The sequence below is a fragment of the Phacochoerus africanus genome, chromosome X (assembly GCF_016906955.1).
Source record: "Phacochoerus africanus isolate WHEZ1 chromosome X, ROS_Pafr_v1, whole genome shotgun sequence".
Classification (NCBI taxonomy): Eukaryota; Metazoa; Chordata; class Mammalia; order Artiodactyla; family Suidae; genus Phacochoerus; species Phacochoerus africanus.
This window is the reverse complement of record NC_062560.1, coordinates 24,424,431-24,451,895: the sequence shown is the minus strand read 5'-3', so window position 1 is coordinate 24,451,895 and position 27,465 is coordinate 24,424,431. Positions and strand designations below refer to the sequence as shown.

At 37.5% G+C, this 27,465-nt stretch overlaps 4 pseudogenes across 1 annotated transcript; all 4 read right to left on the bottom strand.

Moving 5' to 3' along the window:
- Nucleotides 1-3,583: 3,583 nt before the first annotated feature.
- On the bottom strand, nucleotides 3,584-4,264 carry LOC125118821 (ATP synthase subunit a-like; annotated as a pseudogene).
- Nucleotides 4,265-4,441: 177 nt separating this feature from the next.
- On the bottom strand, nucleotides 4,442-5,248 carry LOC125118820 (cytochrome c oxidase subunit 2-like; annotated as a pseudogene). The gene has a single exon (XR_007132900.1). The product of XR_007132900.1 is annotated as a cytochrome c oxidase subunit 2-like (transcript).
- A 6,098-nt stretch (nucleotides 5,249-11,346) lies between these two features.
- LOC125118819 (cytochrome b-like) lies at nucleotides 11,347-12,484 on the bottom strand (annotated as a pseudogene).
- Nucleotides 12,485-13,215: 731 nt separating this feature from the next.
- LOC125117969 (NADH-ubiquinone oxidoreductase chain 5-like) lies at nucleotides 13,216-18,706 on the bottom strand (annotated as a pseudogene).
- Nucleotides 18,707-27,465: the final 8,759 nt, after the last annotated feature.

Here is a 27,465-nt window from a genome sequence, read left to right as displayed (position 1 = left end):
ATTTCAATTTGAACAGCTTTTAAAAATGCCAATGTCTACAAGCATAATGCAGTTTTTTTTAAATGCACCTAAAACCACTTAAAAAAAAAAGAAAATGATTGTATGCCTTGTACTTATATGTAAATGTGAAACTGATAGGAAAGCAGATTGTGATTAATGTGTAATATTTGGTATTTACATTAGACAGGTCCTTTTCTATTTTCAGTGGTACATAGTTTATGGGATCTATTACAGTCATATTATCTGTAATGTAAGACACCAGCTGAGCCTTAGGATGAGTATGATATTTAAAAATTTATTTTCTCAGAATAAATCAACAAGCTTTGAAGTAATTACCTTCTTCATGGCTTAGAGTCATACTTTTCCAAAACTTAGAAACTCTCCAGAATTATTAAATTTCAGGTTCCATTGCATCTACATTTAATGTCGTGATGACTCTTGCGACATGTTTACATTCATTGTCATTTTAATTAAGAAGTTTATAAAAGACATTGGGCTTTTAAATAAAAATAAGTATTTCCTATGACACTTCAGTTTTAATCCAGGTCTTTAAATATGAATTTTATCTTAGCAACTGGATAGATTTTTTAACCCAGGTTTTATGATTTGACATTTTTATAAGGTGTAGAGGAATTTCAGTAAACAATAAATTTCTGAGATATTCATGGCAGTGAGGTATAAGATATATAGATAATAAATATATACAGAGAAATATATAATATAGAGATAATATTTGAAAATCTCAAAAATGGTTTTAACCAACTATTTCCTTTTACACTTCTACTATGTTAAACCCTTTACTATTTGAATGGAACTAACTTATGTTTCCTTTTCCTGGTTGGACTAATGGCTGGATAAATAGCCCAAAGACAAACACCAAGAAAGAAAGGTCACGTAGCAGTGACCAAGTCATAGATGAATTAGACACATCAGCTTCAAACAAAAACATCATGGAGAAATTAAAGAGAACAAAACCAAATAAAAGAAAGCAACATACATATTTTATGAAACATTTACAACCCTGGTACAAACATATCAATCATAATAGCAATATATACTTTGATAAGATCTATTTTGGACCATTTGCACCATTGTGTAGCAATAAAATCTCAATCAAGCATATAATAGCAGCATTACAATAGAAATCTAGAAAAGGAAGTTTTCGTATAAAAATTTTTCTTTGCTTTTATAAGGAGAAAACACTTTCTTATCTTGTGGAAGACTCTGAACAAAAGATAAACTATTGAAATAGTGAGGTTTTTTTGTAAGGAGAAAATTTGATATGGCTGAAAACTGCCTCTAAATAAAGAAGAGAAAAGATGATTTATACTTTAGTGTTTTCCGGCACATCATTTGATCATTTCAGAGCTGAAAAGTGTAGGTATATATATTCTTTTCCCCATCTCATGGATGAGAAAGGAAACTGAGGCACAGGTAAGATAAGTGATTTGCTTGAAATGTGTAGAACATACATTACACATAACTTAGCTGTCAAAATTTGAATATTTTACTGTTCTTTCCTCTTATTCCCAGGAACCAAATTGCTCTAAATTAGAAAGATAGCTTTTCTGGGAGAATTTTCTTCTTGGTGATACTTTGTTTAAAATTCTATTAAAGAGAAAATAGTAAAAAAGAGATAGAGAAATGTAGTGAACAGTAATAGTAGTAAAACTTCTGGAAGTAGCTAAGTCAGCAAGAAAGAATATTGTAATCAACTTGAGACACCATGAGACAAAGGTGATAAGAATGTGTCAGAAAGTTTCTAGATAGATCTTCTTTCCTGTACTTATTGAACTGTTGACCACTCCTTGTGCACACCTGATTAGGGGACTAAATGATGCTCACACGTGCCTGGTAACTTAGACCTTAAAAAATATCAGGTGAGGAGTTCCCGTCATGGTGCAGTGGTTAACGAATCCGACTAGGAACCATGAGGTTGCGGGTTCGGTCCCTGCCCTTGCTCAGTGGGTTAACGATCCGGCGTTGCCGTGAGCTGTGGTGTAGGTCGCAGACACGGCTCAGATCCCACGTTGCTGTGGCTCTGGCGTAGGCCGGTGGCTACAGCTCCAATTCAACCCCTAGCCTGGGAACCTCCATATGCCGCGGGAGCGGCCCAAGAAATAGCAACAACAACAATAACAACAACAAAAAGACAAAAAAAAAATCAGGTGAATGTCAGGATGACCATATTGTTGATGGTATAAGATAGTTTAAATTTATATGTATTTTAATATAGTAACTGTATAAATAGTTTTTGTAGAGAATGTTATTTTCAAGTAATTTCATATTGTTTAAAGTCTCAGTTAATAATTCTAGCAGTTAATCTAATGTACCTTGCCTGGATAAATAAGGAAGCAAATTTTGCCCTGGAAGGGTGAGGAAATACCTATGTAGTTCTTTGATTAGTTTGTTGAGTCAGCTATTGTCACATTTGTGTTGTATTTTTAAAAATCCTTGATTCAATGCATACAGCAAGTATTTTTCTCTCTCTCATGCTTCTGCAAGTTGAATGATGTTTTGCAATCTTGGCTGAGTTCGTTTGGGCTTGGATCCAAGCTGAAACTAGGATCCACGTCAGCTACATGTATCTCTCATCCTCTTTGCTCCAGTGGCTACTTGTAGCCTCTTCTCCCGGCAGTGAGATAGTATGCGTGTATGAGGACAAGGTCAAGCCCACAATCACACAAACACATAGTTATGTTTGTAAGTAGGGTTAGTATGATATTTATTATTCTTTTTCAGGTTTTACTGAAACTAACTGATTGGAAGTCAGTTGTACTATTTGATACTAAAAGAATAGGAACCTCACCAATAGATTGATACGTAAAGGAATAATCACACTGCATCTACAAAGTGTCAATATCAGGCTGCAGCCTCAAAGCTGAAGTGGTGGCTAGATGTGAAGTGGAATTTTAATTGTCGCAGGAAACAGACCGCCAGGAAAGTGGCTCCAATGATCACGTGCAGTCCGTGGAATCCTGTCGCTACAAAAAAGGTTGAGCTGTATACCCCATCAGAAATTGTAAAGGGTGCTTCATATAGTATTCTGAGGCTTGGAGTAGGGTGAAGTATACGCCCAGTGCGATGGTAATGAAGAGTGCTTGGAGCTTATGTTTGCAGTCTCCTTCCATGAGACTGTGGTGGGCTCAGGTAATAGACACTCCTGAGGCAAGCAGGACTGAAGTGTTTAATAGTGCCACTTCTAGTGGATTTAGTGGGTGGATGCCTGTTGGTAGTCAGCAACCCTCTAGCTCAGGTGTTGGTGCGAGGCTAGAGTTGTAGAAAGCTCAGAAGAATCCAGTGAAGAATAGGACTTCAGAAATGATGAATAGGATTATACCATATCGTAAGCCTTTTTGGACAACTGACGTATGGTGGCCTTGGAAAGTGCTTTCTCGAATAATATCTCGTCATCATTGATATATTGTTAGGGTGTTGGTTAGTAGTCCTAGGGACAGTAGGACTATTGAGTTGAAGTGAAATCACATGATTAGGCCTGGTGTTATTAGGAGGGCTGATAGAGCTCCGGTAAGGGGCCATGGGCTCGGGTTAACTATATGATACTCGTGCATTTGGTGGGTCATTATGTGTTGTCATGTAGGTACAGTCTTACCAGTAATGTAAATACATAGGCTTGAATTAGAGCTACGGCAAACTCAAGGACGGTTAGCAAGATGAGAATAATAAATGTGATGAGGGCTATTGCGGTGCTGATGCTGAGTAATGCTAAAGTAGCTCCTCCAATTAGATGAATTAGGAGATGTCCTGCTGTGATATTGGCCGTTAGTCGTACGGCTAGGGCTACTGGTTGAATAAATAGGCTTATCGTTTTGATAATTACACGTATTGGAATCAGCGGAGCTGGTGTTCCTGGTGGTAGAAAATGGGCCAATGATGCTTTAGTTTTGAAGAGGAATCCTGTGAATACAGTTGCTGCTCATAGGGGGATTGCTATGCCCAGGTTTATTGATAGTTGTGTTGTAGGTGTGAATGAGTGTGGTGGTAGACCTAAGATGTTTGTTGAGCCAATAAATATAATTAGGGATATAAATATGAGTGCTCAGGTTTGGCCCTTTTGATTGTGAATGGCTATCATTTGTTTAGATGTGAGTTGGACTAATCATTGTTGAACAGAGACCATGCGATTGTTAATTAGCCATTTAGGTGCAGGAAATAGTAGGCTTGGGAACATGATGATTAAAGTGAGGATGGGTAGTCCTATTATCATAGGGGTAATGAAAGAGGCAAATAATTTTTTGTTCATTTTGTTTCTCAAGGGGCAAGCTTTGTTTTTGTACTTTAGATTCAGTTGGCTCTGGGCTCATAGGGTAAGTATAGTTTGAGACTTTTAATTGAAATAAGATGAAAGGAACTATGATTATTGGTAAAATAGTGATGAATCATGTAGATGTATCTAATTGTGGCATATCATTGAGGGGAGGATTAAGCTCCCGATCTCTAACTTAAAAGGTTAGTGCTGACTAGCTTCTCAATGAACCTGTTAGTATTGATGTTGACCATTTTTCGAAGTATTTTAGTGGGACTAATTCGAGTACAATGGGTATAAAACTGTGGTTTGATCCACAGATCTCTGAGCATTGTCCGTAATAAAGACCGGGTCGTGTAGATATTAAGGTTGTTTGATTTAATCGTCCTGGGATAGCATCTGTTTTTAGGCCGAGAGATGGGACGGCTCATGAGTGCAATACATCCTCAGAAGAGGCCAGCATTCAAATTGTCATCTCTATTGGTAAGACTACTCAATTGTCCATTTCTAGTAGTTGTATCTCTCTGGGTTTCAGGCCGGATGTGGGGATTATGTATGAGTCAAAGGTAAGGTCTTCATAGTCTGTATATTCATAGCTTCAGTATCAGTGATGCCCTGTTATTTTTATGGTTAAGGATGGGTTATTAATTTCATCTATTATATATAGAATTCGTAGAGAAGGCAGGGCAATTAAAATCAAAATAATGGTCTGTAAGATTGTTCAAATTGTTTCTACTTCTTGGGCATCTATCGTGCTAGTGTGTGTCAGTTTTGTTGTTAGTATGAGTGAAATAATATATAGTACTAAGGAGCTAATTAAGAATACAATTATCAGGGTGTGGTCGTGAAAATGTAGGAGTTCCTCTATGATGGGTGAAGTGGCGTCTTGAAAGCCTAGTTGAAAGGGATAAGCCATGGAGATATACAGGGCTTTCACCTATAATATAACTTTGACAAAGTTATGTAATATTTTACTAATACCAAGGTTATCGAGAAAGACGTAATGGTTATGGTGTTGGCTGAAACCAGTGGAAGAGGGTTCGATTCCTTACTTTCTCACAACTACTTTGAGTTAATGTATGTTGGTTCTTCAAATGTGTGATAAGGAGGGGGACATCCATGTAGTCATTCCAGGTTTGTACTTGTTAGCTCTACTGCAGATACTTCTCGTTTTGATGCAAATGCTTCTCAGATAATGAAGATCATTAATATTACTGCCGTTAATGAGATGAATGAGCCTATTGAGGAGATAGTGTTTCATGCTGTGTATGCATCTGGATAATCAGAATATCGTCGGGGTATTCCAGACAGTCCTAGGAAATGTTGTGGGAAGAAGGTCATGTTTACTCCCACGAATATGATGACAAAGTGGACTTTTGCTCATGCTTGGTTGAGTGTATATCCAGAGAATAGGGGGAATCAGTGAACGAAGCCTCCTATAATGGCAAATACTGCTCCTATAGATAAGACATAGTGGAAGTGTGCAACTACATAGTATGTGTCATGTAGTACAATGTCTAGAGATGAATTAGCTAGTACAATACCTGTTAGACCTCCTACAGTGAATAGGAAAATGAACCCTAGGGCTCATAGCATTGCAGGTGATCATTTAATATTGCCGCCATGGAGGGTAGCTAGTCAGCTGAATACTTTTACTCCAGTTGGAATGGCAATAATTATTGTGGCGGATGTGAAGTATGCTCGTGTGTCTACATCTATACCAACAGTGAATATGTGGTGGGCTCACACGATAAACCCTAGGAGTCCAATGGACATTATAGCTCATACTATACCCATGTATCCAAAAGGTTCTTTTTTTCCTGAGTAATAAGTTACAATGTGCAAGATTATTCCAAACCCTAGTAGAATAAGGATATATACTTCTGGGTGCCCAAAAAATCAAAATAGGTGTTGGTAAAGGATTGGATCTCCCCCACCTGCCGGGTCGAAGAAAGTTGTATTTAGGTTGCGGTCTGTTAGTAGCATGGTAATGCCAGCTGCTAGGACGGGTAGTGATAGGAGAAACAATACAGCCATAATTAGCACTGATCAGGCGAACAGGGGTGTCTGGTATTGGGCGGCGGGAGAAGTAGATTGAAGCCAGTTGATTAGGGCATTTAGCTGTTAACTAAAAGTTTCGTGGGTATGTAATCCCGCCAATCTAGTGAGGACTTAGCTTAATTAAAGTGTTTGATTTGCATTCAATTGATGTAGGATGGGTCCTGCAGTCCTTAGTCTTCAGGAGTTAAGTACTTTGTACTTACTTAGAGCTTTGAAGGCTCTTGGTCTGTGTTAACCTAAATTCCTAGTTTAGGGATGAAAGGGCTGGTGTTATGGGTAGGATTAGTGTTGATAGTACAATTATTGTGGGGAGTAGTTTTATTTGTTTTGTATATTCGAATTGTCATTTTATTTTTATGTTGTTGGTGGATGGGAATATGGTTAGTGAGGAGGAGTAGGCTAGTCGTATGTAAAAGTAAAGGTTCAGCAGTGCTGCTATGGCTATAAGTGTTGGTATAATAATGCTTTCATTTTTTGTTATTTCTTGGATAATTATTCATTTTGGTATAAATCCTGATAGCGGGGGTAGGCCTCCTATTGAGAGTAGTGTTATTATTATTAGGCTTGTAATGATGGGTGTTTTATTTCATGTGTGGGATAAAGATAAGATTGTGGTTGTGGAGTTGTGGATTAGTAATATAAATATTGCTAGTGTTATTGTAATGTAAATTAGCAGGTTTAGGATTGTTATGGTTGTGTTGTATGGTAGTACTGCTGTTATTCATCCTATGTGTGCGATTGATGAGTATGCTATGATTTTTCGGAGCTGGGTTTGGTTTAGACCCCCTCATCCTCCGACTAGGATTGATAGCATGGCTATAGTCAATATTAGGTTAGGGTTAATTGATTGTGAAATTTGGCATAGTACTGATAGTGGAGCTAGTTTTTGTCATGTTAATAATAGTAGTCCTGCTTGCAGTGAAATGCCCTGAGTTACTTCTGGGACTCAGAAGTGGAAAGGTGAGAGTCCTAGTTTTATGGCTAGAGCTATGGTTATGATTATTATTGCTGTTGGGTTGAATATTTTTGTGATGGTTCATTGGCCGGAGTATAGGAGGTTGATAATAATAGCTATTATTAGTATTATGGAGGCTGTGGCTTGTGTTAGGAAGTATTTTGTGGCTGCTTCTATGGCTCGTGGATTAAAGTTTTTTATTAGTACTGGGGTGATTGCAAGTAGGTTTATTTCAAATCCTATTCAGATAAGTAGTCAGTGTGAGCTAATTATTACTAGTATGGTTCCGGACATTAAGGTTATGACAAGGGTAGCATAGATTATGGGGTTTATTAGTATGGGAAGGATATGAACCAACATTTTCGGGGTATGGGCCCGATAGCTTAATTTAGCTGACCTTACTGTAGAATGTGGTGTATTTTGGTAGCACGGAGAATTTTGAATTCTCAGGTTTAGGTTCGAGTCCTATTATTCTAGAAATAAGAGGACTTGAACCTCTATTTTTTACTCTATCAAAGTAACTCTTTTGTCAGACATATTTCTATGTTTGTGGGGGGATGCCTGCTGTTATGATGGGGAGTGAGATATGTCATATGCATAGGGCCAACGTTAGGGGTAGGAAACTTTTTCATAGTAGTTGTATTAATTGATCATATCGGAAGCTCGAATTCATAGGAAGATAACTGTTAATGTGAGTGTTTTTAGTACGAAGTTAATTGTGTATAGTTCTGATGTATGTGGATCGTGGAATGCCCCTAGGAAGAGAATTGCTGTGAATGCGTTTATTATGATGATATTAGCATATTCTGCTATAAAGAATAAGGCGAAGGGTCCGGCTGCGTATTCTACATTAAAGCCTGAGACAAGCTCTGATTCTCCTTCTGTGAGGTCGAAGGGGGCTCGGTTGGTTTCTGCTAGGGTTGAGATAAATCATATTATGGCTAGGGGTCAGGATGTGAAGATTATTCAGATGTGTTCTTGTGTTGTGATTAGGGTGGATAGAGTGTACGATCCGTTTATTAAGAGTACTGACAGTAGGATGATTGCTAGTGTTACTTCGTATGAGATTGTTTGGGCTACTGCTCGTAGGGCTCCAATAAGTGCGTATTTTGAGTTGGATGCTCATCCTGATCATAGGATGGAGTAGACTGCTAAGCTTGATATGGCTAGTATAAATAGTACTCCTAGGTTTATGTTGATTAAGGGGTAGGGTATTGGTAGTGGAATTCATATTGTTAGCACTAAGGCCAAGGCTAGGATAGGTGAGATGATGAATATAGGAATGGACGATGTGGCTGGTCGTAGGGGTTCTTTGGTGAATAGTTTTAATGCATCAGCAATAGGCTGGAGTAAGCCATATGGGCCCACGACATTAGGTCCTTTTCATAATTGCATATGGCCTAGTACTTTTCGTTCTACTAGGGTAAGGAATGCTACGGCTAATAGGATGGGAATGATCAGGCTTAGAATGTTAATTATGAACATGTTGTTAGGGAGAGGAGTTGAACCTCTGGTAATAAAGGTTTAAGTTTTACGCAATTACCGGTCTCTGCCACCCTAACACGCCCTGTTCTAGGGTTGGATTTGTTGTGAGTTAATTAAGTTAAGATTATATCATTAATTACCTTTGAGGCGCTTTATTAGATGGGCCTCATTTCTCTTGTCCTTTCGTACTGGGAGAAATTTGTAATAGATAGAAACCGACCTGGATTACTCCGGTCTGAACTCAGATCACGTAGGACTTTAATCGTTGAACAAACGAACCTTTAATAGCGGTTGCACCATTTGGATGTCCTGATCCAACATCGAGGTCGTAAACCCTATTGTCGATAGGAACTCTATAATAGGATTGCGCTGTTATCCCTAGGGTAACTTGTTCCGTTGATCAAAATTTTGGATCAATAAGTGATATTTGTAATTATTTTGACTGGTTTGTCTAGATTAAAATCATTCGGAGGGTTTCTTGTACTCCGAGGTCACCCCAACCAAAATTGCTAATCCATATTAAGTTTTATGTTATCCCTTTGTGGTTGAATTATTTAACTTTTGGATTAGTTAATTAAAGCTCCATAGGGTCTTCTCGTCTTATTTTTTTATTCCCGCCTCTTCACGGGAAGGTCAATTTCACTGATTGGAAGTAAGAGACAGTAAAACCCTCGTGTGGCCATTCATACGAGTCCTTATTTGGAGAACAAGTGATTATGCTACCTTTGCACGGTCAGAATACCGTGGCAGTTGAACAGATGTGGTAATAATAACGTGGGTTATTTTATTTTAACTAGGGCTTTTTACAGCTTAGTTATAGCTTAACTCTATTGTAGTTTTTTCTTTAACACTCTTTACGCCGTAGATCTATTAATTTGGGTTAATCGTATGACCGCGGTGGCTGGCACGAGATTTACCAACTCTAAATTAATATAACTTAGTCAAACTTTCGTTCATAGCTTAATTTTTATCACTGCTGTTTCCCGTGGGGGTGTGGTTGAGCAAGGCGTTGTGAGCTACCATTTAGGTGTGCTTGATGCCTGCTCCTTTTGATCTATTAAGATCTAGAGGGCATTCTCACCGGGGCGTGGATGCTTGCATGTGTAATTTTATTAAGAATTAATAGAAAGGCTAGGACCAAACCTGTGTGTTTATGGAGTTATTAAACTTATCTAGGCATTTTCAGTGCCTTGCTTTGGTTAACTTAAGCTACATTAACTTTTACTAGTGCTAGCCCATGAATAAATGTACTTAAATAGGTGCGCAGATCCTGTGACATTATTGTATTGCAATTTTAAATTTATTTGTGATAGGTGGGCGTAAAATCTAGGGAGGTAGGTGCCTGCTTTCGTGACGTGTATTTAGTAGGTGCATTACAAGATAGGTTGGGCTATGTGACAAGGTACGTCGTTTGATGTTGCCATACATGAGTTAAGCCTCTTGTATCTGTATATTCTGCTTTGTTTTTGGGGTTTGGCAAGGCATTATAAGGTGTGTAGAGCATAGGTTTAATGGGGGGTAAGGGGGGTTTGAGTGAGCTAATAATTTACCTGCTTATATGCGCGTGTACGCACGTGTACGCACGTGTACGCACGTGTACGCACGTGTACTGCATTCTATGTCCCATAACCATTGACTGAATAGCACCTTATAGCTGTTCATGCCAGACCTGCAATTCATGAAGTCCTTATAGCTGTTCATGCCAGACCTGCAATCCATGAAGTCCAGCTACAATTGATTTGACTGTGTTAGGGCCTCGGACGGCCATAGCTGAGTCCAAGCATCCCCAAAAATTAAAAAATACCAAATGTATGAAACCTCAGTTATGTGTGAGCATGGGCTGATTAGTCATTAGTTCATCGAGATGTCTTATTTAAGGGGAAAGAGTGAACGGTTTTAGGTGAGATGGTCCTGAAGTAAGAACCAGATGTCTGATAAAGTTCATAACTAGAAACCCCCACGATGGGCCCGGAGCGAGAAGAGAAATCCTTGCCAAGCGGGTTGCTGGTTTCACGCGGCATGGTAATTAAGCTCGTGATCTAATGGTGGTGATACGCATGTTGACTGGAATTTATTTGACTTAAATGTACTATGTACGATCAATAATAATATGTACTATGTAATATTAATAATAATATGTACATGCTTATATGTATGGGGACTAGCGGTTAATGCACGATATACATAGGGTTATAAATTACATGAAATATAAGTGAACATAGAGTCATGTAGCCATACATTGTGTATACTGTGTGAGTTATGGAAGTAGTGAATACATTGTTGCATGGCGGTTTCATTTTGGTGAGTCGTGCTTTTTGGGTCGTATGTCCGTTTGTTTGGCGTGGAAAATTTTTGTAATTTTGTTTTAAAGATAGGGGGAAGGCACTTGGTGTTTTGGTTGATATACAATATAAGGTTTTTGTAATTGGTGGAGGCGTGGCTTGACCAGGGAATAGTTTAGTTAGAATTTCAGCTTTGGGTGCTGATGGCGGAGTTATTCTCCTTCCTTGAGTCTTGGGGAGGGGTGTTTCTCCTTTTCTGGTTTACAAGACCAGGGTATTTTATATACTACAAAGACTCTTCATTTTAAGAGGTTGTTCTCAATGATACTGGTAATTGGTATTAGTACTAGGATAATTAGGAAATATAGGATGGAGGCTAGTTGACCAATGATGATGAATGGATGTTCTACGGGCTGTCCTCCAATTCATGTTAGTGTAACAAGGTCTGCTACTAGTACTCAGAATAGGCATTGGCTTAGTGGTCGAAATATTATGCTTCGTTGTTTGGATGTGTGTAGTATGGGTATGAGTACTAGAATCAGGATTGAGAACACTAGGGCTAGTACGCCTCCTGGTTTATCAGGGATTGGGCATAGAATTGTGTAGGTGAACAGGAAATATCATTCTGGTTTAATGTAGGGTGGTGGATTTAGTGGATTTGCTGGAGTATAGTTGTCAGGGTCTCCTAGTAAATCTGGTGAGAATAGTATTAGGATCAGTAGGACTAGGATTAGGAACAAAGTTCCTAGGATGTCTTGAATGGTATAGTACAGGTGGAATGGGATTTTTTTCTATATCAGACCATATTCCTGTGGTGTTATTAGATCCAGTCTCCTGGAGAAATAGGAGGTATACAGCTGCAAGGGCGGTGATAATGAAGGATAGGATAAAGTGGAAGGCAAAGAATCGTGTTAGGGTTGCTTTGTCAACGGAGAAGCCTCCCCAGATTCATTCTATGAGGTCTGTTCTGATGTACGGGATTGCCGATAGTAGGTTTGTGATGACTGTCGCTCCCCAGAATGATATTTGTCCTCAGGGTAATACGTAGCCTATAAAAGCTGTTGCTATGACTGTAAATAGTAGGATGACTCCGATATTTGTTTCTAGGAATATGTAGGATCCGTAGTATAGGCCTTGCCCTACATCGATAAACAGACAGATGAAGAATATCGATGCTCTGTTTGAGTGCAGGTAGCGAATGATCCATTTGTAGTTCACGCCTCGGCAGATGTGTGTTACTGATGAAAAGGCGGTTGTTGTGTGTGGTGTACAGTGTATTGCTAGGAATAGGCCTGTTAGGATTTGTAAGATTAGGCAGATGCCTAGGAGAGAACCGAAGTTCCATCATGATGAGACGTTTGATGGGGCTGGGAGGTCGATGAATGTGTTGTTGATAATTTTTATTAGTTGGTGTGATTTTTGGATGTTGGTCATTAGTGTTCTTGTAGTTGAAATACAACGATGATTTTTCATGTCATTGGTCGTGGTTAGATTCCATGTGAGATGATGACAATATACATTGCATTTATTTTAAGTATTATTTTTGTTATTAGTTTTGTTGGATTTTCTTCAAAACCTTCTCCTAATTATGGGGGTCTTGGGTTAACTGTGAGTTGTGGGGTTGGTTGTGGTATTGTGTTGAATTTTGGTGGGTCCTTTTTAGGTCTAACGTTTTTTTTAATTTACTTGGGGTGTATGTTGGTGGTGTTTGGGTACACGACTGCTATGGCTACTGAGATGTACCCTGAGGTTTGGGTCTCTAATAAATCTGTTCTGGGGGTGTTTGTTTCTGGATTGATGATGGAATTTTGTATAGTTTATTATGCTTTGAAGGAAGAGGAAGTGGAAATTATTTTCAAGTTTAATGGACTTGGGGATTGAGTGATTTATGATACTGGTGGTTCTGGGTTTTTTAGCGAGGAAGCCATGGGGATTGCTGCTTTATATAGTTATGGCACTTGATTAGTAATTGTTACCGGGTGGTCATTACTTATTGGGGTTGTTGTTATTATGGAGATTACTCGTGGTAATTAAATAGTGTCATGCCAATTAAAATGGTGATGAGGAATGAGAGAAAGTATAGTTTGATTGGGCTTTTTTGGTCAGATACTAGAGTTAATATTTTTATTTGAATGTAGGAGGTTGTCTGGTAGAATGGTTTCTAGTCAGATTAGGTCTAGGAGTGATGATGCGGCTTTTTGGCTTGCTGAAAAGTTTAAGTATGTTGGTAGGCGGTGTATGATAGAGGGGTAGTAGCCCAGTATGTTGGAGAATTTGTATGGTTGTGATGAATACTTGAATTTTAAGTACTGTGTAGTTGTTTAGTTCAAGTGCCAACATGAAGCCCATAATAGTTACGGCTAAGGCTGTTAGTTTTAGGTAATAGGGTATTGTTATGTGCAGTACTATCATTGATGGGATGTTGTTGGAGATAAAGAAGCCAGCTAGGATGCTTCCAATTAGAAGGCATTTAATAGAATTAATTAATAGGGGGTTGTTTTCATTAATTAAGACTAAGTGTGAGAAGCGTGGTTGTCCTAGAAGTGCGAAGAAAATGATTCGGGTGTGGCTGTTAGGGATGTGGCAATGAGTGTTATTAGTAGGGCTTAGGCGTTTGTATATGATGTATTTGCTGCTTCAATGATTAGGTCTTTTGAGTAAAATCCTGTGAGATAAGGTATTCCTGTTAATGCCAGGCTTCCAACGATTAGCACTGGTTGTTGTAAATGGTATTGCTTTGTACAGTCTGCCTATTTTTCAGATTATCTTGTTCATCATTGAGGCTGTGAATAATGGATCCGGAACATATGAATAATATTGCTTTAAAGAATGCATGTGTGCAGATATAGAGGAATGCTAGATGGGGCTGGTTGATGCCAATTGTTACTAATATTAGGCCCAGCTGGCTTGAAGTTAAGAAGGCTATGATTTTTTTGATATTGTTTTGGGTAAGGGCGCATAGTGCTGTGAATAGGGTGGTGATGGCTCCTAGGCATAGTGTAATGGTTTGGACTAGTTTATTGGTTTCTATTAGAGGGTGGAAGCGAATGAGTAGGAATACTCCGGCTACTACTATTGTGCTGGAGTGCAGTAGTGCTGATACAGGTGTTGGGCCTTCTATTGCTGAGGGTAGTCAGGGGTGTAGTCCGAATTGAGCTGACTTCCCTGCTGCAGCTAAGAGTAGGCCTATTAGTGGTATGTTTGGGCACTTATTGTTTAGTATGAAGATTTGTTGGAAATCTCATGCATTTGAATGGGATAGGAATCATGCTATGGATAGGACGAATCCGATATCTCCAATGCGGTTGTATAGGATTGCTTGTAGTGCGGCTGTGTTGGCGTCTGTTCGTCCACGTCACCATCCAATGAGTAGGAAAGATATAATTCCTACACCCTCTCAGCCAATAAAAAGTTGGAAAAGGTTGTTAGCAGTTACGAGGATTATCATAGTAATTAAGAATAGTAATAGGTATTTGAAGAATCGGTTAATGAAAGGGTCTGAGTGCATATATCATATGGAGAATTCTATGATTGATCACGTGACAAATAGTGCTACGGGAATAAATATTACTGAGAAATAATCTATTTTGAAGCTAAGTGACAGTTCTACAGTTTGGAGGGCTATTCAGTGTCAATTTGAGATAATTATTTCTTGACCTGTGTGGATAAATATTAATATGGGGATTAGGCTAATAGTGAAGGTGTGGGACATGGTGGTTTTTACGTAATTAGGGTACAGGTCAGTTTTGTAGATGAGTTGGATATTATGATTGGTATTGTGAGAATAGCTAGTGTGGTTAGTGTGAGTAAGGCAAATAGGTTTATTACTTTTATTTGGAGTTGCACCAATTTTTTGGTTCCTAAGACCAACGGATAGCTGTTATCCTTTAAAAGTTGAAAAAGCCACGTTTTTAGGTGTGGGAGCATGAGTTAGCAGTTCTTGCAAACTTTTTTGGTAGATAAGAATATTTAATTTTCTATTACTAGATCCACAATCTAGAGTTTTTCTTAAACTATATCTACAATACAGGGGCCCTAAGATTGTCTTAGGGTTTAGGGTTAGTAATAATAGTGGTAGGAGGTGGAGGGCCATAAGAGCATTTTCATGTGTGAAGGATGGTTTGATGTTGTTGATATGGTGAGTATATTTTCCTCGTTGTGTTGTAATTAGTATATAGAGGGAGTGTAGGACTGTAATTAACATGTTAAGTCCTATGAGGATGATGGTGATATTAGACTGGGAGAATGATGCTGTGATGATGAGTAGTTCTCCAATTAGGTTGATGGATGGGGGCAGGGCTAGGTTTGTGAGGCTTGCCATTAGTCATCACGTTGCTATGAGTGGTAGAAATGTCTGTAGGCCCTGGGCTACAGTTTGTAGAACATACATATCAATAATTACCTTAAATGTAAAAGGACTAAATGCTCCAGTCAAAATACATAGACTGGCCGAATTTGTACAAAAACAAGACCCATATATATGCTGTCTACAAGAGATTCATTACATGTAAAATACTTAAATTAGAACACTCTCTAACACCATCCACAAAAATAAACTCAAAATGGATTAAAGACCTAAATATAAGACTGGATACACTAAAACTCTTAGAGGAAATCATAGGCAGAACACTCTCTGACATAAACCACAGCAGTATCTTTTCAGAACTCAGTTTGTATATGTCCCTCCTTCTCATATCCATCTCCTAGAGTAATAAAAATAAAAATAAACAAATAGGACTTAATTAAACTTAAAACTTTCTTCACAGCAAAGGAAACCATAAAAAATGAAGACACCCCACAGAGTGGGAGAAAATATTTGCAAGTGATGCAATTGACAAGAGATTAATCTCCAAAATATGCAAATAACTCATGCAGCTCAATATCAGAAAACCCAAACAACCAGTCAAAAAATGGGCAAAATAAATAGACATTTTTCCAAAGAAGACAGACAGATGCCTGATAAACACATGAAAAGATGCCGAACATCGCTAAGTATTAGAGAAACACAAATCAGAACTACTGTGAGGTACCACCTTACACCAGCCAGAATAGCCATCATGAAAGAGTCTACAAACAATAAATGCTGGAGAGGGTGTGGAGGAAAGGCAACCCTCCTATACTGTTGGTGGGAATGTAAATTGGTACAACCTCTATGGAGGACAATATGGAGGTTCCTCAAAAAAGTAAAAGTAAAACTACCTTATGTTGTAGAAATCCCACTCCTGGGCATTTATCTGGAGAAAATCACAATTTGAAAAGATACATGGACCCTGATATTCATTGCAGCACTATTTACAATAGCGAAGGCATGGCAGCAACCTAAATATCCATTGGAAGAGGAATGTATCAAGAAGACATGGTACATATATGCAACAAAATATTACTCAGCTATAGAAGAGAATAAAATAATACCATTTGCAGCAACACGGATGGACTTAGAAATTATCATACTAAGTGAAGTTAGGCTGTGAAAAACAAACATCACATGATATCACTTAAATGTGGAATCTAAAAAAAGGATACAAATGAAATTATTTGTAGAACAGAAAAAGACAGATTTGAAAACAAACTTACGGTTACCAAAGGGGACAGGTTGGGGGGAAGGATAGGATGGGGTTTGGGGATTGCCATATACACACTGTGATATATGGAATGGTTGGCCATTGGGGACCTGCCATATAGCACAGGGAACTCTACCCAGTATTCCGTGATGATCTGTGTGGGAAAAGAATCTGAAAGAGACTAGATGTGTGCACATATATAACTGACTTACTTTATCGAACAGCAGACATTATAACAACATTGTAAATCAACTTTACTTCAGTAAAACTTTTAAAAAAAAAGGGGGGGGCTTCTTACATTAGAAGGCCAGAGTGTCTCTCAGTCATTTGAGATGTCTCAGAAGAGCATCACAATTTTCTTCTAGTCTTTCAATTCCCCTTCTGAATAGAAGGTAGAAGTATGCAAGAAAGTTATTCTCAATTACTCACCTAAGAACAACAACAGCATTGCTGTGGCTGTGGCATAGGCTGGCAGCTACAGCTCCCATTCAGCCCCTAGCCTTGGAACCTCCATATGCCATGGGTGTGGCCCTAAAAAGATAATAAATAAATAAATAAATAAATAAATAAATAAATAAATAAATAAATAAATAACCAACAGCTACAACCATTTATAAGCAATTCTCTTTATATTATGTCTCTAATTCTTGGATGGGCTTTTATTATACTGTGTTACTTAGAAGGGTCAGAAATGCAATGCAACTCTAGATCAGTTTGACTATAAATTCCCACATTGCCCTATACTTGCTTAAATACCACATTTCCAGAAGATGGGGTCAGGAAGAAGGAGATACAGTGTTTGTTTGGTTTCCAAAGTTGACCACCCTCAATTCTTTTCCTTTTTGTTTGCATACTCTCAAGAGATGGAGTCAGTTTCCTCTCCTCCTGATTCTGAGCTGGCTTTCTGATTTACTCTGACCAAAAGAATGTGGCAGATGTAAGACTGTGTGAGTTCCAGACCTAGTTTTGAAGAGGCATCTTCTGCTTTGTTTTTTCAGGGGGCCATCCTCCATGATGTAAAGAAGCTTAGACCAGAAAACTAAAAGATGAAACAGCATGTAAGGATAGAGAGGACAAGATATGAGTGAAGCCTTCTTGTATTTCCCAGACTAATTGACAATTAAAATTTTTACTAGTATCTTAAAGAAAAAAGTAAACTTCTTTGAAAGTGAGAGTATTTTTTTCTGCAGCATGTCATATTTTGTTATCCAAAAATAGTTGTCCCTTCATTTAAATAGATTTTATTTGACATTAATAGCAACAGTACCTTGGTTTTGTCACTTAGTACAGTCATCACTTTGTATCCTCAAGGGCTTGGTTCCAGGACCCCATGGATACCACAATCCTCAGATGCTCAAGTCCCTTGTAGTATTTGCATGTAACCTACACCTATCCTCCTATGAACTTGAAATCATCTTTAGACTATTTTCAATATCTAATACAATGTAAATGCTATGTAAGATAGTTGCTTGTGTGCTGAAAATTTAAGTTAGGCTTTTTGGAACTTTCTGGAATTTTTAAAAAATATTTCTGATTTGAGGTTGGTTGAATCCCTGAATGCAGAACTTTTGGACACAGAGGGCTCAGTGTATCTTTATGTGATGCTAAAGCATAAAGAGTGGTTTGAAGCTTAGGTCTTTTAAAGTTTTTCAGTTACCAGAGTTTTTCTCTGGCTTTAAATGCTTACATGACAGTAACAGTCAGTAGGATCATAATAATTTTTATCAATGTTCCTAACAATTTTGTCCAAATGAGCCGTATTAATTAGGTCACACAGAACAAGACTGGAAAAAAATTACAGCCTAACACTCAGGAAAGAACAACAACAAGAACAATGAGACTCAACAACTTCAGTGAAAACATTACAACCTCTTTTGACCTTTGGATTATAATAGCAATAGCTCCCCTTTTACTTAGTGCATCAAAAATGAACAGCTCTATTTGCTGTTTAAGGCCTTAATATTCCCACTCCTGTGAAGTCTACTTGCCAGCATAATCTCACAGTTCCAAATATCCCTGCCTCCTCATCCTGGCTGTGCAACACGTTTACACCCACCTCTAGGCCTCTTCTCAGATTGTTTCTTGTCCAAGGCATACTGCCTCTCTACTAAGTCAGTGTTAATTTATGTATTGGTTTCAGAGTTCCTTATATTCCTTATAGCCTTCCCTGCCCATTGCACCTTGTACTTAAATCTAGTTCTAGTTCATTTACCTATCCATCCAGTCATTAAATACATATGGAGCCCTCCAAGCTGCCAGGCATTCTGCTTAGTGCTGAAGATACAGAAATGGAATACACTCTTCCACTTCTCAGTTTGCTAATAATCTCTCTATGGGAACAAGTCAGTAAAAAAAGAATGCTTATGGGGAATGATTTTATGGAGATATTTACAGAGAGTTAAAGTGGTGCATATCAGAAATACCTAACTCATGAGATGAGAAGAGAGGGACAGATGTACTCTAGGGAGACTGTTATTGTGAGAACTGAAAAATAAGCCAGGCAGAGAAGATAGGTGAAGTCCTGTTAGAAAGAGGGAACAACTTGAGCAAAAATGGTATTTCCTGCCTGTCAGTATATGGCTGTATTTTAATTTAGGAATTTAATATTTTTCCCTTGACCAGGTACAAATAACCTTCTCATCCTAGTCTTTTTGCCTTATTATTATTATTATTATTTTTTGGAATCTGCTCCTTTATTTTCCAAGCCATGTGAAAATTAAACATAGCAGGATGTAGTTCAGTAATCAGAAGTGAGAATAAATAGGGGGTAATTAGGTAACAAAAAAAGAAAAATCCCTACAAAATAGAATTATAGACATCAAACTATGTGTATTATGATAAATGTAATTGGACTAAAGTCTCCTAGATGTATAGAAAGGAAAACTCAGAATATTTTTAATGAGTCAAACTGAAACAAGATTATAACATTATGGAAATGTTTTAAGTTAAAATTGTTCCAATTCAGTTGCCCCCTTCTTGGATAAGTTCTGAAATTCAATAATGGATCTAGAGGAGCCTGAATATAATCCTTTTTTCATTAAATATTTTTGAGTTCTTAGCACATGATAGGCACTACGCTAGGCGTTGGTGATCGTATTAATTGCCTATTGCTGCATAACAAATTACCATAAAGTTAGCAGTTTAAACCAACCCCTATTTATTATCTCATAGTTTCCATGAATCAGGAATTTGGGAACAGATTAGTTGTTTCCTCTGCTCAGAGTTTCACAGAGCTACAATCAAGGCTGTTTTCCCTTTTGGAACCTGGAGTTCTCATCCCATGTGTTTGTGGGCAGAATTCAGTGTATAGTGGTTGTGGAAGTGAGAACCCCATTTTCTGGCTGGCTGTTAGTTGGGGCCTACAGTTAATCTCCTAGAGACTGCCTTAACAGCCACTCTCACCAACCCTCTCGCAACATGGAATCTTATTTCTTCAAGGCCAACAAGAGAATCCACCATACCAGTTTGTAAAGACAGAGTCTCACATAATGTATCTCTACCACAAGAGTGCCTATTCTATCACCTTTGCCACATTCTGTTGGCTAGATTCAAATCATAAGTTCCACTTACACTTTAGAAGGAAGCATTATTCATAGGCATGACCCATTGAGGGTAACCTTAGAGTGGGTCTACCACAGTGGGCAAGGAAAATCCAGATTTTGGCATCCCAATACTTATAAAATTTGAGAGCCCTCTTGAAGAAATAAAAATAGTTTAAATTTATGAATATAGGCCAAGCAAATACCTCTGAAGCTTATAGTTCTCTGGTGTCCTGGTCACTCAACCTACACTTGAGATATGATAGTTTTATAGGACATATATTCCAAAGAGAGCCATACAAATTAAACAAGTAAGCAAATAAATAGAAAATATTGAAAAATTATAAGTCATATAAGGAAAATGAATACTATAAAAATAACGGTGTCTGTGTGTGCAACACTGAATCAGAGAAATCCTTTCTCTGTAAGTATCTGCCATTTAAGTCAAGATCTGAGCACAAGAAAGAGTTGGGCAAAAACCTCCCAGGCACAGGAGAAAGCATGTGTAAACTTCCTGAAGCTGGGAGGGGCATGTGGTAGTCAAGAAGCAGAATAACCACTGTGTTTTCCATTGTGTTTAATAAGTAAATAAAATCAGTTATTGAAGCTTTCTAGGTAAGAAGTGTGAGAACTTGTCATTTTCATTTTTTTAAGGTTTGCGAAAACTGTTCTGGGCTGCACACAAGCATGGCCATTCAACTAAAGAAATCTCTTTCCTGATTAGATGAGTAAGATTTAAAATGTAAGCAAGAACCCAGAAATATAATGGGCATTGATGCCTGTGATTTATCATCCACATTTAACCTTTTAATCGATAATGGTTATTTTTTGGATGGGATCTGATTGATTATTCAAATAATGGCTACATAGCTACTCCTGGGCTTCTTCTAACCACAGTCATATCAAAGAAGATAACAAATATAAAGATTCAAGTCTTTGCTCACTTTGAAGTATATTTTTAATTTTCCTTTTGATTCTTTTAGCCTTACTAGTGATTCATAAGCCAAGGAGTAAATCGATAACTCTTCAAGGAAGACTGAGTTTATGGGAAAATCTCTGCTCAAAAACATAATTTGTTCATTCAGGTGAGAGTGTTCTTTTCTGCCAACACCAAATTCTCAAGAAAGATTCTCTGTTAAAATGATGCCTAACAGAAAACACTTCATAACTCACTTCCTATGTAACAATAAATCTATTGTAGTCCTCTTTATGATGAAACCTGGGAGTTTCCGAAGGTCCGTTGCTTCTCAGAAGAGCACTATAGCACAAGTAAAGTGTTATATATCCACTTAGAGTTTCACAGTAGAAAACACAGGGAAGGTCAGAATTCAGAAACCAAGCTTTACTTCAAAAAAAAAAACAAACAAACAAACAAACAAAAAAACACTCACACACAAAAATCTCTGTACTACATTAAGTTGTCAAGGACTCGAGGATAGCAGAACTGATTTGGTACTCTACTAAAAAGGAATTTTCAAAAGTTCCAGTGCTTGCATGATTCAAAAAATTTGTCATGGAAAAAGAACTTTGCGGGTGAATGTTTATTATGACTGCTCCTTTTTTTTGGCCATATCTAAGTTTATGTTCTTTGTTCAGTTTCTATTGGTGGAACACCCTGCAACTTGTTATTGGAGCACATTTGAATGTACATGGCGATGCTAATGATGTTTTAATGACCTGAAGATTATGTTTCTCACTTATAGGATCACTAAGGCAGATTCAGTGGTGAACAGATAGACATAGTTCCCATAATGTGATGACACTGGTTTTGATCCTGTAACTACTTGAGGTTTATTGAATCCTTAGTGTTTTCACAGTGGTCGATTAATCACTTTGCTCTTGCCTTGACTTCTCACTCTGAAAAGGCAACATATGAATAATTTGAGGCTTTCCTCTTACAAGAAATCAAAGTTTTAGAATTTCAGAGCCAGGACATTAATGGGGAGAGTATGGTCTTTGGAACCAAGAAAGCTGAGTTTAAGTCCAGGCTTGGCAACTCACCAACAGTATGTAATTGAAATGAATTGCATTCAGAATAAGAATCTTGGTTTTACTATCTGTAAAACAAGGTATCATCAATAGCAGTTATAGGAAATAGAAATTTTAAAAAGTAAAAACAGGAGTTCCCGTCGTGGCGCAGTGGTTAACGAATCCGACTAGGAACCATGAGGGTGCGGGTTCGATCCCTGCCCTTGCTCAGTCGGTTAAGGATCTGGCGTTGCTGTGAGCTGTGGTGTAGGCTGCAGACATGGCTCGGATCCTGCGTTGCTGTGGTTCTGGCGTAGGCCGGCAGCTACAGCTCCAATTCGACCCCTAGCCTGGGAACCTCCACATGCCGTGGGAGCGGCCCAAGAAATGGCAAAAGGCCAAAAAAAAAAAAAAAAAAGTAAAAGCATTGCTTCTTTATGTATCTTGTGTGTGCATGTACACATATGCTTAAGTGTGCTTGTGTGTTTGTCCTTATGAAGCAGGTAAGGATTGTTCTGAAATTTGGAGGAAGATATTTAAGTCTGCACAGAGCCTTGCTGGAAGCATTATATATCAAATTGCAGGTGGAAGAAATCTTGCGGCCACGTAATACTAGTCCAGCTTTTATTATGGAGGAAATAGTTTTCCCTGTGTGGCCTGTTTAGTATGCTTTGTGTGAAGAACTTGATTTTGGCAGTTCCCACCTGCTCACAATTACCCCACTGGGTTTAAGAAGTGAGCACAGAGGACTCCAGTGCATCTCCCGGGGAAAAGAGAACAAAATGGGAGGGTGTCTCTGCAGTGTCTGGCTTATCCTGTGCTTTCAACACTGATTAATGTGTACAATTTTATTTTAATTCACTGGTGGTAAATCTTTGATTTTACACTCCTACTCTGCGTGTACTCTGGAGGGAATTTTTGCTTAGCCAAAACAACACAGCTTAGAGTTGTTTTGAGGGTCAAACCAAATAGTACTACTAAACAGCCTTAAAAACACAAAATAGAGTTAAAGAAAATGCTAATGTATTGACTTACAATCTGTTCTAATGCTTGCATTTTAATTTGCCTTTTTTTCTTCATTGCTTTATTTTTTCAGGTAATAAATGTTAATTCTAAGTTTAAAAAAGAGAAGAAAGTATATGCAGTAAAAATAATTTCTTTCTAATTAAAAGCTACCACCTAATGGAAGTTCCCTTGTGGCACAGTGGGTTAAGGCTTTGGCATTGCCACAGCTTTGGCACAAGTCATAACTGTGGCACAATTCTTTCCCTGGCTCGGGAATTTCCACATGCCCCGAGTATGGCCAAAAAATAAAAATAAAAAATCACGATTTTTCATGGCATTTGTTTACTTGATTTTTGGAAAATAAGATACCATATATATTAGTCTGAAAACTGGTATGTAGATAAAATAGTTTTACATCATGGTGTGTGCATAGTACTCCATTTTAGGGTTATAATATTACTCATTCCCCTTTGTGGAATATTTGCATCAACTCAATTTTTTTTTACAATTTTAAACAGTGATATAAGAACCTTTGTGCCCATGTCTATGTATGTATGTAAACACACATATGCATATATTATGAAATACTTTAAATATATTTGAAAATTACATCCAAAAAGTTGTCAGTGATTACACAATTCCTACTTCCTAACATTCAACACAATGTTGGCTATTTTCCTGTTTTCAGTCATTGGCAATTTAAATGGCTGAAAATTATATTTTATGATTGTTTTAATTTTCATTTCTTTGGCTAAGTGTAAGGCTATATTTATTTTTGATCGTTATGGACCATTAATATTATTCCTGTTAAACTGTAAATTTCCCATAAGTTTCCAATAAATTATAGGTTTCACATATTCTGCTTTGTTCCCAACAAATAGCAATATACCAGGCACAAAATAACATTCAATAAATATTTTTATTTTTTTTCTAAAAAATTCTTGTCATTTTTTCTATTACAAGATGTATAGTTTTTTCATTAATTATCAAGAGGTATTAATATATGAATTATATTAACATATACATGTAATATAGATCATGTTTTCATATAATTACCATATTAACCCTTTACCATATGTATGATAAATATACATCTGTGTGCGTGTACATATAACCTACTAAAATATGTACCTTTGATACCTACTATGTACCTCCTACACTATAAAATTCATAGTACGTTTCCATTTGGCACTTGCCTTCTAACTTACATATTAGGTTCTTGCCAAAATTTTTAATTTATAATTTAGAGCTTTTTGAAAATATATCGGTCTTTTATGTTATAATGCTTTGAAAAGTTTTGTCAAGCTCCAAATTATATAAATGTGTCTATGTTCTAGTCTAATAATTGTACAAATTAACTTTTTATATTAAGCGAAATCCATCTGAGGCTGTTCTAAGATATGAGGAAGGATTAGAGTTAAAGAGAACTTATCTTTTGTCTTTTTATTTCCTACAGAAAGAGCTCATCTGCCCCATGGCCCTGAGGAGCATGCAGACCATTAGCAGCAATGAAGCTAGCTTGTCTTTTTTGCTCCAAAGGTAAGAAAAAAAACCTGCTGGATTTCACTATATGTGCTGGTGCAACAATGCTCACAAGTAACCTGGTCTCCTTGTTCTATTTTGACCTCTTGTGGCAGTTGGGCAGTGAAGGACCATGCTGTTGCTGCTCGTTATTTGTTGCCACTTGGCTTTCTTTCCCTTCACTGTTGTTTCATCTAAAGATGCAGCACCAGCCTTTAACATCACTGTATATGTATTGCCCTCTAGTGGAAAAATAACCCCAAATGATGCCCAAACCTAATGAGCAAGTTGTGTATCACCCTTCCTTCCGAATGCACTATGGGAAGAGTGTCACTTCACATATTAACTAGAAAACTGAGCTCTGTCAAGCCTTTTCAGCATGTCTCTGGCTAGGAATGTATGCTTCTTAATCAGTATATATGGCCACCTTTGGTGTGGCTTCTGTTCCCAGGGATAAACAGTAGAGCCCAAGGGAGGTCATATCAGAAAGTACAAGGAAACATCCAGGGAAGGTCAAAACACTTAGCCAGATGAGAGACAACATCTGCTTGACATTTGTCTCATGCATTGTACTGCACCTTTGCTATTAAAAAGAAAGGTCATTATATACTGTATGATTTCAGTTATATAGTATTCTTGAAATGACAAAACCATAGAGATAGAAAACATGCTAGTGGTTGCCAGGGGCTAGGGACTGAGACTCAGGTTTGATCCTTAGCCTGGCACAGTGGGTTAAGGATTCAGCATTGCTGCCACTGGGATATAGGTTGCAACTGCAGCTCGGATCTGACCCCTGGCCCAGGAACTCCATATACCATGGGGCCCAAAAAGAAAAGAAAAAAAAAATTCTGTCGGAAAGTGAAAGTCTACAGACAAGCAGCTTTCCCTTTAAGATGACATTGGTTTCATACCATGTCTTGGGCCTGCTGAGCTACCGGGAAGTCTAGGAAATGAAAGGCAAGGGAGTCTGCACCTGAGAGGCATTTTGTCCAGCTCAAACTTTATAGATTCCTTTCTGGATGGACATGTAGTAACATATATTTGTGCATTTCTCTACAGCATTTGAAAATCACTGATGTTTATTTACTCAGTAACATATTTAATCATACTCATGTTTATATGAGGCTGTATTTAAATTCAGTTCCTAGCTCTACGATTTTAGGTATGTTGACCTTGAATCTAAACTTCAGTTGTTTTTTATCCTTAAATGGTTATAGTGACACTTCACAGGATTGTTTTGTTATAATTGTGATAGTTAAATGCGATAACGTATTGTGACAATTACATGTGGTAATGATGTAAGTTGCTTATCATAGATTCTGTGCTCAAAAATGGTCACATTTCATTGTAAGCTTTTAAAATTTTCACTAGATTTATTTGTAAAATGATTCTTGTGACAAAAAAAGCTTATATTTTTGCATCACTAGTTTTAGTAGAAGGTTGAGGGTTAAATCCCTCAAACAAATGCAGAAAAAAACCTAATTCACATGTCATTTACTAAGTACAGAACCAAATATGCCAGCAATCAGTGTATTTCGCATATATAATAAATACAGCCACATTTGAGAAATATTTTCCAGTAATTTTCAAAGCCTAATATATTCTTAGATTTTTATCTATTGAATATATAAAAGAGGGAGAGAATATATTCTGGGAAATTTTTAAACTCTGCATTAATCATGTTGATGACTTTGCATTCTACATTTTTGTAAATATATGAGGTGGATAAAAAGGAAAGAAAAATATGCACCTGTTTAGTATATAACCTATACATCAGGAGACAAAGAACTTCTATAATGCAGTAATGCACATGCAACTACTGTGCTTTAATTATAACATGTATTTCTAGATTTAAATAAGAGCTCTGAATTTATTAAATAAAAATCTGTTTTGTTCACCACACCTAACTGAAGTTAAATTCTGGCGTATATGTGTTATAATGTACTAAATAAGGGATGAGAAATAGGTTATATTCTACATGCCAAATTCTGATCAATGGCTGCTTGTGACCTGTTGGGTTGTGTTGGTAATGATTCTGAAGTCATGTTTGGCATGAGTGGCAAAGAGGTCTGGAATTAATTAGTGATGTCTGTTATAGGCATTGAAGGACAAGCATAGGCAATCCTTTGGGTTCTTGTAACCTTGCATTATAATGCAGGCTTACTCTCCAGTGATTAGTGGTGTGATTAGAACAAATGTGCTAATTGTTAGCTTGTTAAATGAACAAATGAATACCCTTTTAGTGATTTCATGTTTCCCAAATAACTTTTTATGATTTGACTTTTTTTAAAAGAGACTTTATATTTTTTGAGCAGTATTTAAAAGACTTTATATTTTTGAGTGGGTCACACAAAATTGAGAGGAAGATGCAGAGATTTTTCATATACCCTTTGCCCCCACACATGCACAGTATCCCTGTTTTGAATTCCTGGACCCAATTTCAGCATGTGCATGTGGAGGCTTTTCCGCACTAACAAGCAGTTCTTGGATGCCAGCTGTATGTCCAAGAATTCAACTCAATTCTAACACTCTCGACTAGGAGATAGAATCATATTGCACAAGTAAAGGGCTCAATCCCAGAAGACTACTCTGCTTTAGACACCCGTCCCAAGTCCAGGTTACTCTGTGCTTCTAACCAACTAGCTATAAATCAGAAGTTCCTACAACCCCCTCCTCAGGTTCAATTAATTTTCTAGAATAGTTCACAGACTCAGAGAAACATGTTACTTATTAGATCACTGATTTATTATTAAAAGACATTAAAGGATATGAAACAATCAGATGAAAAGATGCATAGGGCAAAACATGGGGAAAAGGTAAG